The following is a 6,427-nucleotide window of genomic DNA, read 5'->3' as shown; positions in this document are numbered from 1 at the left end:
AATCAGGCCATATGTAGTTTAGGATCCATTGGCGGAGTATACCGATGAAGACATTTCAAGAACGGAAGCAATATCTAGGGCTGGGTGAGTGGGCGGTTTATGGGAATGGTTAGGTTCTGATATGGCTGAGGGAACTGGAGCAGGATCACTCCTGCTGGGATAGCCGTTGCTTGCCGGTTTACCTACAAATGAGCGATGCAAGCATATATTATGCGTAAATTTAGACATGATGCAAATTCCCGTTGGACCATGAATGCTGTCTTTGGGCGGTTAGGATGACGTCCTTAGACCATGATGTCCTGGGCCATGAAGCGTATAATAAAGGATTCGCAGGCCATGAAATGATGTTCTCGGGCTATGAGGATGGTGCCTTCGAACCATGACGCCTTTGAATAATGATATGCAAAAGATTGAAAGAAATCCTCGGGCCATGACATGGTGTTCTCGGGCTATGAAGATGGTGCCTCCGAAAGATGACGCCTTTGGATGAGTTGGCTATATTTCAGCCCATGAAGGATGCAGTAGCATGTGGCGATCTTTCAGCCGTGCAATGTGGCGATCTTTCAGCCGTGTAATGTGGCGACCTTTCAGCCGTGCAATGTGGCGATCTTTCAGCCGTGCAATGTGGCGATCTTTCAGCCGTGCAATGTGGCGGTCTTTCATCCGTGCAATATGGCGATCTTTCAGCCGTGCTATGTGGCAATCTTTTAGCCGCGCAATGTAGGTGGAGACAGCGTTTAATCTCGGAATGCACAATGGTAGCCTTATGCAATACAAATGCAGATAGAGGTAGAGCTTAACCTCGGAAGGCAAAATGGCAGCCTTATGCAAGTTGGAAGGCAGAATGGTTGCCTTATGCAATGCAAATGTAGATAGAGGTAGAGCTTAACCTCGGAAGGCAGAACGGTAGCCTTATGCAAGTTGGAAGGCAGAATGGTAGCCTTATGCAGGTTGGAAGGCAGAATGGTAGCCTTATGCAATGCAAATGCAGATAGAGGTAGAGCTTAACCTCGGAAGGCAGAATGGTAGCCTTATGCAAGTTGGAAGCAGAATAGTAGCCTTATGCAATGCAAATGATGATAGAGGTAGAGTTTAACCTCGAGGGATGGCAGAATAGTAGCCTTATGCAAGATGATAAATAATAGCAAATGACAGTAGAGTCTTTAGCTGATACGCAAGATTGCAAGGCGTGGGTGATTTACTGGGAAGCATTTTAGTGGCATACGGAACATCAAATGGGTGCGTCTGATTGCATATGTTGGTAAGTGCAATTGTGGTTCAGAGAATCGATTTTTGAACAATGTTTGTTCTAGTTGGGACGTACATACGTTCAATGGATTTCGTAATCCTGTGCTCATGCATCCAGAAAAAATCGTGAGTTTGTAAAGGGGAAGGTTCAGTTCGTATAACCCCTCACGCTGGACTTTGGCTTGACTGCGTTCGTGTGTCTTTGATTTGGCGATAGCCGGTTGTATGATGTTGGGGGGTAGCGTTTGCTGAGACAAGCAGTTACAATAATAGACATGCACAATTTTGTAAAAGTATGATGTAAATGTATATTAAAAATATAGTTTTTAGATGGAACCGCTGACTGTGACGCAATTCAGGACATTGCAAAACCTCTCCTGCTACGGCATTTTGAGGGTCCTCTCAAAATTCTGCCTCAGTATTGGATGGGTTGACATTTCTGACTAATTTCTCGTGCGGCGATCGGCCTGAAATTACTTCGGAATTTTTGAGGGTCCTCCTCAAAATTCTGCCCCAGTTTCCAATTTCGCGGGGAAAATGAAATTTTTTATTGAATTGTGATCGAAACCCATAGGGCTGCCTAATGTATCCCCTCTTAAACGAAGAATCAGGTCAGCCGTAGTTTCAATTTTACATTATAAGGAAGCATAAAGATACCACATAGTAACGCTTGATGCATCTGAATTACTGGCTTTGGCCAAACTTCTCCGTCCAATTTCTGCAACTATGAGGGCTCCTTCTGTCTAAACCCAGTGAACATGGTAACGGACCCTGCCAGTTGGAGAAACTTTCCCTTTGGCTTCATCTTGATGCGGAAAAATCTTCTTCAACACCAGCTGCCCCGGTATGAACTGTCTTGGCTTGACTCTCTTGTTGAAGGCTCTGGACATTCTGTTCTGATAGAGTTGACCATGGCAAACTGCGTTCATTCTCTTTCCGTCTATAAGGGCTAGTTTCTCATAACGACTCTTCACCCACTCTGCATCATTGAGCTCGGCTTCCTGTATAATCCTTAGAGAAGGAATTTCTACTTCAGCAGGAATGACAACCTCTTTACCGTAAGCCAGCATATAAGGGGTTGCCCCGGTCGATGTGCGGACTGTGGTGCGATACACTAATAGAGCAAATGATAACTTCTCGTGCCACTATTTATGCTTCTCTGTCATTTTCCTCAATATCTTCTTCATATTCTTGTTGGCGGCTTCCACGGCTCCATTCATTTGAGGCCTATAGGCTGTGGAATTCTTGTGTCTGATCTTGAAAGTCTCACACATGGCTTTCATCAAGTCGCTGTTGAGATTGGAGCCATTATCAGTGATGATTGACTCTAGAATCCCGAATCGATAAACAATGCGGTCACAAAGTCTGCCACGACTTTCTTGGTCACTGCTCTGTAAGATGCTGCTTCGACCCATTTGGTGAAATAGTCAATTGCCACTAGGATAAACCTGTGTTCGTTGGATGCGGCAAGCTCGATTGGTCCGATGACGTCCATTCCCCAGGCGGCAAACGACCATGGTGAGCTTGTTGTGTTGAGCTCGCTTGGAGGTACCTTTATCATGTCTGCATGTATCTGACAGCGATGACATTTCTGGACATACTAGATGTAGTCTGTTTCCATAGTCATCCAAAAGTAACCAGCCCAGAGTATCTTCTTTGCTAAGACAAAACCATTCATATGCGGACCACAAGTCCCAGCATGAATTTCTTCTAGTAGCCTGGATGCTTCCTTTGCGTCAACACATCTTAATAGTCTCAAATCAGGAGTCCTCCTATACAGGATTCCTCCGCTGTGAAAGAAGTTGTTGGACAATCTCCGAAGTGTGTGTTTCTGTGTATGATTGGAAAGCTTCGGGTACTCTCCTTTTGCCAAATATTCCTTGATATCATGAAACCAAGGCTTTCCGTCTGCTTCCTCTTCAACATGGGCACAATAAGCTGGTTGATTATGAATTTTCACCGGAATGGGATCAATGAAATTCTTATCGGGATGCTGTATCATAGATGATAGAGTAGCCAATGCATCGGCGAACTCATTCTGGATTCTGGGAACATGTTGGAATTCCGTCTTTGTGAACCTCTTTCTCAATTCCTGTACGTGATGCAGATACGGAAGTATCTTGGAGTTCTTGGTTGCCCATTCCTCTCGTACTTGATGTATGAGTAAATCTGAATCTCCAATCACTAGCAGCTCTTGCACGTTCATGTCAATGGCCATTTTGAGCCCTAAGATGCAGGCTTCATATTCGGCCATATTGTTGGTGCAGGGGAACCTGAGTTTGGCAGACCCTGGATAATGCTGACCGGTTTCTGATACCAAGACTGCTCCTATGCCAACTCCTTTGAAGTTTGCTGCTCCATCGAAGAACATTCTCCAACCATCATAGGGTTCTGCAATGTCTTCTCCTATGAATGATACTTCTTTATCAGGAAAATACGTTTTCAAAGGTTCGTATTCTCCATCCACGGGGTTTTCGGCAAGGTGGTCTGCCAGTGCCTGTCCCTTGACCGCTTTCTGAGTTACGTAAACAATGTCGAACTCACTCAGCAGGATCTGCCATTTGGCTAGCTTGCCAGTGGGCATGGGCTTCTGAAAGATGTACTTCAAAGGGTCCATCCTTGATATGAGGTACGTAGTATAGGCACAGAAATAATGTCTCAGCTTCTGAGCTATCCAAGTCAAAGCACAGCAAGTGCATTCCAAAAGAGAATACCGGGCCTCGTACGGGGTGAACTTCTTGCTGAGATAATAAATGGCTTGTTCCTTCCTCCCCGTTTCATCATGCTGCCCCAAAACGCAGTCAAAAGCCCCATCTAACACTGCAAGGTAGAGCAATAAGGGTCTACCTGGCTCGGGCAGAACTAAGACTGGTGGTGTTGACAAGTACTCCTTGATTCTATCGAAGGCCTTTTGGCAGTCATCGGTCCATTTGGTAGCGGCGTCTTTCTTCAACATTTTAAAGATTGGCTCGCAGATAACTGTAGACTGTGCTATGAATCGGCTGATGTAGTTCATGTGGTAATTCTTGAATGGCTTTGACCTTTGATGGATCCAGTTCTATTCCTCGGCGGCTCACAATAAACCCAAGCAACTTCCCGGCAGGAACCCCAAATGCACACTTTGCGGGGTTTAGTTTCAGGTTGTATCTCTGCAATCTATTGAAAAAATTCCTCAGATCTTCTATGTGGTCAGTGGCCTTCTTTGATTTGATGATAACATCATCCACATACACCTCTATCTCCTTGTGTATCATATCATGGAAAATGGTTGTCATGGACCTCATGTAGGTGGCCCCTGCATTTTTCAAGCCGAATGGTATCATCTTGTAACAATACACTCCTCAAGGTGTAAAGAAAGCTGTTTTCAACATCTTCCTCATCCATCCAGATCTGATGATAACCAGCGAAGCGATCCACGAATGATTGTAGCTCATGCTTGGTGCAATTGTCATCAGGATGTGTATATCGGCAAAGGGAAGTCGTCTTTCGGACTGGCCCGGTTGAGATCCCGGTAGTCGACACAGACTCTGACCTTCCCACCCTTCTTTGGTACTAGAACAATATTGGCTAACCATGTCGGGTACTCAACCACCCTGAGAACCTTAGCTTTGATCTGCTTGGTGACTTCTTCCTTGACTTTCAGACTCATATCAGGTTTGAGCTTTCTGAGCTTTTGCTTTACCAGTGGACACATTGGATCAGTTGGCAGTTTGTGAGCCAGAATGGACGTACTCAGACCAGTCATGTCATCATACGACCAGGCGAATTGTCCTCACACTCCTTTAGAAACTCTGTGTATTCTGTCTTCTCTGATGGCGATAAGTGAATGTTGATTCGTGTTTCCTTGACATTTTCTGCATCTCCCAGGTTAATAATTTCGGTTTCATCCAGGTTGGACTTTGGTCTGTTCTCAAAGTTCTCAACTTCTTTGACAATCTCCTCAGGTATGTCATCTTCTTCTGAGTTAATGTCCGTTTGTTGCATTGTCTCATTGCATGTCACAGTCATTGGTTCATCAAGATAAGTAATAGTAATGCTATATTGGTAAAGTAAGGAGGAAAATGATAGCAATAAATATTAATTCATAAGAAAAATCAAACATGCTTTGAATAATTGTTTCGAATATTGAAGATCTTATTGAGAAAATTGGAAAATGCGGAAAGAAAACCATTTAATAAATAAAACAGTGAATAATGCTTGTTCTAGCCTTGCTACCCCGAGGCTCGTCGGGCTCTGGTGGTCCTGATGGTCCGATTTTTGAGGTGTGCTCCTATGCTCACAACTTGTATGGAAGGACCTTCCTCCCCCTCCTCCTCGAGAATAACACAGCAATCCATATCATTGTCCTCTAAAAATAGGTTTTTTACTGCCGCGAGTGCTTCTTCTTCATCTGTCCCATAGACGACGTTGGCCTATTGGAAAGTCTGCTCCAGGTGCGGTATTGGTTGCTCTAACGGGTAGTAAGGACTGCGCCATGGTGGCGACCAATTATTGAACTCCTCCCAGGTGTATTCGTATCCCAAACTGAAAGTAGTGCCATGTTTCTTGAGTTTTATAGGTTTAGAGATCCCTTGGAGATTCTTGCCGAGTCCTTTGCCAGGTTTGTACCCACTCCAATTCAATATACTCTCGATCTTGGTATCCCACCATTTATCTTTGTCGACAGCATTGACCCGCTCGATGTGGTGGTAAGTTTCTCCACCTAGCTTTCTTCTTCCTCCGATTGCCGGAATGGTCTGGCGACTGTATATAGGATTGCTGCCGTCACCATGAATGATCACTTCCTAGTGATTCCATTCGAACTTTACGGCCTGATCCAGCGTTGATGCTACAACCCCAGCAGCATGGATCTAGGGTCGTCCTAGCAGCAAGTTGTAGGACGCTGGTACATCTATCACTTGAAAATCGACCTCGAACTAGGTTGGTCCCATCTGCAGACACAGACTAATCTCACCGATGGTGGATCTCTGAGAACCATCAAAAACTTTCACATTGATTGCTCCTTCTTTTATCTCATGCAGCCCTTTGCCCAACTTCTTCAGTGTTACCAAAGGACAGATGTTAAGGCTAGAACCCCCATCGATCAGGATCCTGGTGATAAAATAGTCTTCGCATTCTACAGTGATGTGCAATGCTTTGTTGTGACCCAGCCCTTCAGGCGGCAGCTCGTCCTCATAAA

Source organism: Nicotiana attenuata, chromosome 2, assembly GCF_001879085.1.
Source record: "Nicotiana attenuata strain UT chromosome 2, NIATTr2, whole genome shotgun sequence".
Taxonomy (NCBI): domain Eukaryota; kingdom Viridiplantae; phylum Streptophyta; class Magnoliopsida; order Solanales; family Solanaceae; genus Nicotiana; species Nicotiana attenuata.
Note: the sequence above shows the minus strand (reverse complement) of the source record.